Consider the following 9384-nt stretch of genomic DNA (forward strand, 5'->3'; position numbering starts at 1 on the left):
CTAGATCCTCAATCATTAGTGGAGAACATGACAAAAAATGACCTTAGTTCAGTGTCTAGTGGGCATTTTCACACTATACCATGTAACATCCCTAGAGTGGACATTGTCGTCCTAGCAACATGACCAAACAAATGGCCATCTTGGTCAGGAAAACTTTTTAATTACAGAAGCTCTATGTGATATTCTATGTGTACCTGCAGTGTGGATGGGCGTCCTCTTCAGGGTGAAGTCTTTAACCAGGATGGAGGCTCCCTGGTTGATGAGGACGTCAACACACTCCACATGGCTTTTTAATGCAGACAGGTCCAGAGGGTGCGCCCCTGGCTGTCCCTCACGTCTAGATCCAGCAGAGACTGAACCAGGAGCTCCATAGCATGGTGGTGGCCGTGGTACGCCTGAATAAGTTAGAACCGTCCAGAGAAGTGATGCTGGACAGGCGGGCAGGTGCAGGCAGCGATCGGTTGAAGAGCATGCATTTAGTTTTACTTGTGTTTAGGAGCAGTTGGAGACCACGGAAGGAGAGTTGAATGGCATTGAAGCTCGTCTGGAGGGTTGTTAACACAGTGTCCAAAGAAGGGCCAGAAGTATACAGAATGGAGCCGTCTGTGTAGAGGTGGATCAGAGATTCACCAGCAGCAAGAGCGACATCATTTATGTATACAGAGAAAAGAGTTGGCCCAAGAATTGAACCCTGTGGTACCCCCATAGAGACTGCCAGAGGTCCAGACAGTAGGCCCTCCGATTTGACACACTGAACTCTGTCAGAGAAGTAGTTGGTGAACCAGGCGACGCAATCGTTTGAGAAACCAAGGCTACTGAGTCTGCCGATGAGGATGTGGTGATTAACAGAGTCAAAAGCTTTGGCCAGGTCAATGAATACGGCAGCACAGTATTGTTTCTTGTCGATGGCGGTTCCGATGTCGTTTAGGACCTTGAGCGTGGCTGAGGTGCACCCATGACCAGCTCTGAAACCAGATTGCATAGCGGAGAGGGTGCGGTGGGATTCGAAATGGTCAGTAATCTGTTTGTTGACTTGGCTTTCGAAGACCTTAGAAAGGCAGGGTAGGATGGATATAGGTCTGTAGCAATTTGGGTCAAGAGTGTCACCTCCTTTGAAGAGGGGGATGACAGCAGCTGCTTTCCAATCTATGGGAATCTCAGACGACACGAAAGAGAGGTTGAACAGGCTAGTAATAGGGGTTGCAATAATTTCGGCAGATCATTTTAGAAAGTAAGGGTCCAGATTGTCAAGCCCAGCTGATTTGTAGGGGTCCAGATTTTGCAGCTCTTTCAGAACATCAGCTGAATGGATTTGGGAGAAGGAGAAATGGGGGAGGCTTGGGCGAGTAGCTGTGGGGGGTGCAGTGCTGTTGAATGCAGTAGGGGTAGTTAGGTGGAAAGCATGGCCAGCCGTAGAAAAATGCTTATTGAAATTCTCAATTATAGTGGGCTTATCGGTGGTGACAAAGTTTCCTATCCTCAGTGCAGTGGGCAGTTGGGAGGAGGTGTTCTTATTCTCCATGGACTTTACAATGTCCCAGAACTTTTTAGAGTTGGAGTTGCACGAAGCAAATTTCTGTTTGAAAAAGCTAGCCTTGGCGTTTCTAACTGCCTGTGTGTATTGGTTTCTAACTTCCCTAAAAAGTTGCATATCGCGGGGGGCAGTTCGATGCTAATGCAGAACGCCACAGGATATTTTTGTGTTGGTTAAGGGCAGTCAGGTCTGGGGAGAACCAAGGGCTATATCTGTTCCTCGTTCTAAATTTCTTGAAAGGGGCATGCTTATTTAAGATGGAGAGGAAGGCATTTAAAAAAAATAACCAGGCATCCTCTACTGACGGGATGAGGTCAATATCCTTCCAGGATACCAGGGCCAGGTCGATTAGAAAGGCTTGCTCGTTGAAAATTTCTCAGGGAGCGTTTGACCATGATGAGTGGAGGTCGTTTGACCGCTGACCCATTACGGGTGCAGGCAATGAGGCAGTGATCGCTGAGATCTTGGTTGAAAACAGCAGAGGTGTATTTAGAGGGCACGTTGGTTAGGATGATATCTATGAGGGTGCCAGTGTTTGCGGCTTTGGGGTTGTACCTGGTGGGTTCATTAATAATTTGTGTGAGATTGAGGGCATCAAGCTTGGATTGTAGGATGGCTGGGGTGTTAAGCATGTCCCAGTTTAGGTCACCTAGTAGCACGAGCTCTGAAGATAGATGGGGGCAATCAGTTCACATATGGTGTCCAGAGCACAGCTAGGGGCCGAGGGGGGTCTATAGCAGGCGGCAACGGTGAGAGACTTGTTTTTGGAGAGGTGGATTTTTAAAAGTAGAAGTTCAAATTGTTTGGGTACAGACCTGGATAGCAGGACAGAACTCTGCAGGCTATCTCTGCAGTAGATTGCAACACCGCCCCCTTTGGTCGTTCTATCTTGGATGGGGACGTGCTCTCCCCTCTTGCTCCTGTAGTCCACGATCAGCTCCTTGGTCTTACTGGCATTGAGGGAGAGGTTGTCCTGGCACCACAATGCCAAGTCTCTGACCTCTCATCGCCTTCGTGTCGTCAGCAAACTTGACACACTGGGTCCCGACACACTGGGTCCCAACCCACTGGCTCCAACCTCCTGTCTCCAACCCTCTGGATCCAATCTCCATCTCTTCATTACTTGGTTATGAAAACCCCCTGGCCACAACGCACTGGCCCAACCTCTCTTCATTACTTTTTAAGGCAGACAGGTCCAGAGGGTGCGCCCCTGGCTGTCCCTCACGTCTAGATCCAGCAGAGACTGAACCAGGACCTCCATAGCATGGTGGTGGCCGTGGTACGCCTGAATAGAAACACAAACACAGTCTCAAGCAAAGTCCAGTGGTACGCCTGAATAGATATATAATCAATGTCCTATAGTAGACCAGTGGTACGCCTGAACAGAAATACAGTGCTAGACCTCTAAAGTAGACCAGAGTCTTTCAATCGGGAGCCCTTTTTTGCTCCCGCCCAGCATCAACATCGGAGGTCCCTGCCAAGCGTGGGATTGAGAAACAAACACTCTACTTCTCCTCTGAGGTTGATTAACTCAAATGGCAAAACAAGGAAATCATCCTCATCATCACTGTGTAGAATATGCATGTATTTTACACGAATCAGGAATAGATAGGAATTTGGTGTGTGAGTCTGTCTGGACAGTCAACTTCCTGTGGAAAATCAACACCATGCCTGCTTCCCAGATAGCACCCTATTCCCTATGTAGTGAACTACTTTTGATCAGGGCCTATAAGGATCTGGTCAAAAGTAGTGTACTAAATAGGGAATAGGGTGCCATTTGTCATATGGAGACCACTACAGGAGCAGGTAGACTTTACTCACAGCGAGGTGTAGAGGGTTGATGGGAGCTCTGACATCAAAGTCGTTCAGGATGTCTGTCCCTGAGCTTTCAATTAGTTGAGGAAAGACAAGGACGTCCAGTTCAGACTTGTAACATATTTACTTGGAATGTTAGTCTAGTAGCATGTGTAACATGGTAAATCTCAATGACCAGCCCCTGCAGACATACTGGGGTGTTGCATCCATACCTTAAACAAGCAAGTGTGAGGAAAAGTTACCAACTGGCACTTACCACATCTAAAGGTGTTTCACTTGCAATCTCGAAAAAGAACATCAAGAGTGACGATGCGTCCACAACAAACATGCAGCAACACCTTAAATCAAATCAAATGTATTTATATAGCCCTTCGTACATCAGCTGAAATCTCAAAGTGCTGTACAGAAACCAAGCCTAAAACCCCAAACAGCAAGCAATGCATGTGAAAGAAGCACGGTGGCTAGGAAAAACTCCCTAGGAAAAACTCCCTAGAAAGGCCAAAAACCTAGGAAGAAACCTAGAGAGGAACCAGGCTATGAGGGGTGACCAGTCCTCTTCTGGCTGTGCCGGGTGGATATTATAACAGAACATGGTCAAGATGTTAAAATGTTCATAAATGACCAGCATGGTCAAATAATAATAATCATAGTAGTTGTCGAGGGTGCAACAAGCACATTCGGTGAACAGGTCAGGGTTCCGTAGCCGCAGGCAGAACAGTTGAAACTGGAGCAGCAGCATGGCCAGGTGGACTGGGGACAGCAAGGAGTCATCATGCCAGGTAGTCCTGAGGCATGGTCCTAGGGCTCAGGTCCTCCGAGAGAAAGAAAGAAAGAAAGAGAGAAAGAGAGAGAGCATATTTAAATTCACACAGGACACCGGATAAGACAAGAGAATACTCCAGATGTAACAGACTGACCCTAGCCCCCCGACACATAAACTACTGCAGCATAAATACTGGAGGCTGAGACAGGAGGGATCAGAAGACACTGTGGCCCCATCCCCCGGACAGACACCCACTTTGCCAAAGCACAGCCCCCACACCACTAGAGGGATGTCTACAACCACCAACTTACCGTCCGAAGACAAGGCCGAGTATAGCCCACAAAGATCTCCGCCATGGCACAACCCAAGGGGGGGGGGGGGGCGCCAACCCAGACAGGAAGACCACGTCAGTGACTCAACCCACTCAAGTGACGCACCCCTCCCATGGACGGCATGGAAGAACACCAGTAAGCCAGTGACTCAGCCCCTGTAATAGGGCTAGAGGCAGAGAATCCCAGTGGAAAGAGGGGAACCGGCAAGGCAGAGACAGCAAGGGCGGTTCGTTGCTCCAGCCTTTCCGTTCACCTTCACACTCCTGGGCCAGACTATATTTAATCATAGGACCTACTGAAGAGATAAGTCTTCAGTAAAGACTTAAAGGTTGAGACTGAGTCTGCGTCTCTCACATGGGTAGGCAGACCATTCCATAAAAATGGAGCTCTATAGGAGAAAGCCCTACCTCCAGCCGTTTGCTTAGAAATTCTAGGGACAATTAGGAGGCCTGCGTCTTGTGACCGTAGCGTACGTGTAGGTATGTAAGGCAGGACCAAATCGGAAAGATAGGTAGGAGCAAGCCCATGTGATGCTTTGTAGGTTAGCAGTAAAACCTTGAAATCAGCCCTTGCCTTAACAGGAAGCCAGTGTAGGGAGGCTAGCACTGAAGTAATATGATCACATTTTTTGGTTCTAGTCAGGATTGTAGCAGCCGTATTTAGCACTAACTGAAGTTTGTTTAGTGCTTTATCCGGGTAGCCGGAAAGTAGAGCATTGCAGTAGTCCAGCCTAGAAGTAACAAAAGCATGGATTCATTTTTCTGCGTCATTTTTGGACAGAAAGTTTCTGATTTTTGCAATGTTACGTAGATGGAAAAAAGCTGTCCTTGAAACAGTCTTGATATGTTCTTCAAAAGAGAGATCAGGGTCCAGAGTAACGCCGAGGTCCTTCACAGTTTTATTTGAGACGACTGTACAGCCATCCAGATTAATTGTCAGATTCAACAGAAGATCTCTTTGTTTCTTGGGACCTAGAACAAGCATCTCTGTTTTGTCCGAGTTTAAAAGTAGAAAGTTTGCAGCCATCCACATCCTCCTACAGAGCAAATGAGGAAAATATGATATATTATGATTTATGTTAGTAACAATACAATATGGGAATTTTATCCCAAAGCTACCTACAGCTAACATATATATATTTAAGTATGTGATCTATGTAAATAAATAAATATATCACAGCTGTAAAACTGTGAAGGACTATATGGTGGAGGCCTACCCATTTCCCAGGAACATTGTAAAAAGTGGATTTGGGTACAGTGTTTATTTCCCCCTAATATCTTTGAAGATTCTGAGACCATTAGGGTTAAACATTACAGATATAAATGCAATATATGGAGTAGAAAAGATTGCCTGCCCACCAAAGAATCAACATATGTTCTACATGGTCTATTTCTATCTGAATGTAACACCTCAATCAAGCTTGTTAATTGATCGTTAAGTCATGTTTGTCAGGTAAACGGTCATTAGTGGCCTATATAAGCCTCATACAGGCCATGGGAAGACATTACCTGTTGATAACACAGACTATTCTCATGATCATGGGAGGTGTGAGAGAATTGCTGCTCTTTGTGATGACTGTGGGGGTTGTCAAAGGTTGGTTCACTAACGTTTTATTTGGATTGAAGGGATTTGTTTGGGAAATATGCTTAACTTTATAAGTTGGAGATTCAAATTTGACTGTCTGTTTCTTCCGCATTGGTCATCTTTTATTCTTCACTGCTATTATTAATATATGTAGCTGTTTTGTGTGAACTGAACTTCTGTCAACACTTTCTCCTCAGTTTCTTGTTACCCTGTTGGAAAGTCCCAGAAGCAAGATCAAGTCTCTCTGCAGAGGAGACTTGGAGGTAAGTGTTTCTTTCCACAACCCTTCTAGCTATGTTCTTTGTCACTGTGTCTATGGTGCTGCTGTGTTTGACACTCATTCAACACCATAGAGTAACTCAGTCTAAATAACGTTGGCAAAGCCTTTGATTTGGTAATTTTGCTTGTGTACCTTAACCTACGTTTTTCAGAGCTGTCATCAAATGACGTCTCCATTGAGCATGCCCTGGCCTTGCTCCGATCCATAGGGTCTGACGCTAAACAAGACAGAGAAGGTACGGCCTGAAACATATACTTTGAAAACTGTGTTGGGTTGATGTTCAACATTCGACTGGCAATCGGCCTAGACCGTGTGGAACAGATGTGTTGCTGTAGAATACCCCAACTGTTCCTTTTGTTTTTTCTCTAGAGTATTTAGAGGACTAATGAAGTAGGAATCCCAAGCGTCTCCAAACCATGGTAGCTCTCAGGCAAATGATGCCCTGTCCTCTGAGGAGAAGCTGAGGCGCATGTCCTCTGACGACGCTACTCTGAAGCTGCGACTGGCCCGTCTGACGACGCTACCTCTGAAGCTGCGACTGGCCCGTCTGACGACCTGCTACCTCTGAAGCTGCGACTGGCCCGTCTGACGACGCTACCGCGGAAGCTGCGACTGGGCCGTCTGACGACGCGACCTCTGAAGCTGCGACTGGCCCGTCTGACGACGCTACCTCTGAAGCTGCGACTGGCCCGTCTGACGACGCTACCTCTGTGAAGCTGCGACCTGGCCCGTCTGACGACGCTACCCTCTGAAGCTGCGACTGGCCCCGTCTGACGACGCTACCCTCTGAAGCTGCGACTGGCCCGTCTGACGACGCTACCTCTGAAGCTGCGACCTGGCCCGTCTGACGACGCTACCTCTGAAGCTGCGACTGGCCCGTCTGACGACGCTACCTCTGAAGCTGCGCCTGGCCCGTCTGACGACGCTACCTCTGAAGCTGCGACTGGCCCGTCTGACGACGCTACCCATCTGAAGCTGCGACTGGCCCGTTGACGACGCTACCTCTGAAGCTGCGACTGGCCCCGTCTGACGACGCTACCTCTGAAGCTGCGACTGGCCCGTCTGACGACGCTAACCTCTGAAGCTGCGAACTGGCCCCGCTGACGACGCTACCTCTGAAGCTGGAGCTGGCCGTCTGACGACGCTACCTCCGAAGCTGCGACTGGCCCGTCAGACCATGCCCTTTGAGGAACTGTTCGCCGCTTCATCGGAGCCCCCGTTGACCACAAACATGGATATCTGACGTGGGACATGGTGCTCGGGTTCCATGCAAGAGTTCATGGTACTCTAGTCCAGGTTGTTTGTGTGTGTAACTGCATTTGCTTGTTTTGGCCTCAATTAAACATTAACTGTAATACTTGTGTCCTCAGTACTGTTTTGGCGGTTCCTACTTAGCAACATTTATTTTGCATTATAACCATGCTTTGGGCCTCAGCAATATAGTAATACTTTGACCCCTGTGTTTAAGCTACATTTGCTCAGTGTTGGTCAATATATGCTAGTAGCATCACATGATGTGGAATGGGTTCTAGTTCATTTTAACTTGATGGTTGTGGAACACAGTGTCTGGGGTTGGTACATATGAGGATGTTGCTAGAATCGTGGTTTCAGTGCTAACTAATATCACGGTTGTCAACTTGCATTTAAATTACTCTGCTGGGTGTCTTCTCTCCTGACTGACTTGGTTTCCTATTAGTGAATGCTTACATGTGAAACCAGCTCTCGTCTCATTAGCCCATCGTTTTGGCGGTTGGTCTTCATATCCCAGTGACAATCCAAACTTTCAGGTTAAATAAGTCAATGCTAACCTGTTTTAGCTGGCAGGCTGCTATCAGGTCCTAGCTCTCCCAGAGTTGCTTGTAGCACCTCTAACCTAGGGTTTGATGGGGGGGGGGGAACAGTTTTACCAGGATTTTCCACCCACTCCGATTACATGGGAGAAATTAACCGGTTAATTTCTATGAAAAGCGTGAGGTGAAGTCTGTTCATACAGGCCTTCTCTATTCGCATGATCAACGCTCGGGGTGTGCGTCGTAGTATACCGTACTTATAGTCGCCGTGAATTCAAAGAAGCATGTACACGCAACCTTTAAATGCAGTTAATACAGCAACAAAATTGGCTCCAACTTTTGAGCTACCGGTAGGTATCTGCTTAATTCAAAACAATTTCTGTGGCACCGCTTTACTCGCTTATGCCAACCTGAATTCAGCCTGTTTTGAAGCAAGTTAACACCGTTACGGCCTATGCAAATATTTTGTTTGCTACAGGGTAGGCCTTCCAGTTATTTTATGTAGCAGGGGCGAAAATCTGATATCAACTTTGGAGGGGCCAATTACATGAAATGTTCTCGAGCAATTCTGAGGGGGACACCAAAGTAGTGCTGTAACACACAGCCTACGTTGTAATATGGTAAATGTATATTGAGGAACCAAAGAAATAAGGTGTTTGCCGTACTCCTAACTACCGGTACCCAAAACTACACAACTAATCACAACAGCAATACCATTGCCTTTACAAATCTTAGTTCAGTCACCAGTGTAAGTTGAGAGTGGGGGTATCCATGGCATTTTCCAATTATGTTCCTATTTTACAAGTCAAAAATGGAGAACCTTCATAATGTTGCCAAACAAAGACTCCCTGTCTCTGCCAGTCTGTCCCCAGCTCTGCTGTCTGTGTGCCCATCTGTTGGCCTGCTCTGCCTAATGACATTGTGAAACATTTTCATTAGCATTTCACTTCTTTCTTATGAACATTTTATCAACTAGTCTTTGAGATATTAGGCTACTAGGGTTTTTACTTTGCGTTTTGGTGTACTGAAAAATACTCTGTCCGTCTTCTTTTTTCTGTCATTTTTCTACCTGGCTGGCTACACACACACACAGTGTGTAGGTTATTTACAGTAGGAGATGGGCTTCTATCATATCTTCTATCATTCTATATGGGCTTCGATCTAAAAGGTAGCTAGCAAATGTGAAATGGATTGCAGTGACAAGAGTTGACAGCTGTATGAGATCACCATTTACACAACATATGCTGCAACCTTTTGTAATTTTAACCGTTTGTTTCATATTGGCT

The 9384-nt window shown here is 46.7% G+C and overlaps 1 long non-coding RNA gene and 1 pseudogene across 1 annotated transcript; one reads left to right on the forward strand and one right to left on the reverse strand.

Moving 5' to 3' along the window:
• Positions 1 to 2355: 2355 nt before the first annotated feature.
• LOC115187735 (uncharacterized) lies at positions 2356 to 3632 on the reverse strand. The gene is made up of 3 exons (XR_003876124.1): positions 3606 to 3632; positions 3356 to 3419; positions 2356 to 2819 (listed from the first exon to the last, which is right to left on the reverse strand). It is a non-coding gene; the product is annotated as an uncharacterized LOC115187735 (long non-coding RNA).
• A 2299-nt stretch (positions 3633 to 5931) lies between these two features.
• Positions 5932 to 7496, forward strand: LOC115187652 (polysialoglycoprotein-like; annotated as a pseudogene).
• The last annotated feature ends 1888 nt before the right edge of the window (positions 7497 to 9384 follow it).

The sequence above is a fragment of the Salmo trutta genome, unplaced genomic scaffold (assembly GCF_901001165.1).
Source record: "Salmo trutta unplaced genomic scaffold, fSalTru1.1, whole genome shotgun sequence".
Taxonomy (NCBI): domain Eukaryota; kingdom Metazoa; phylum Chordata; class Actinopteri; order Salmoniformes; family Salmonidae; genus Salmo; species Salmo trutta.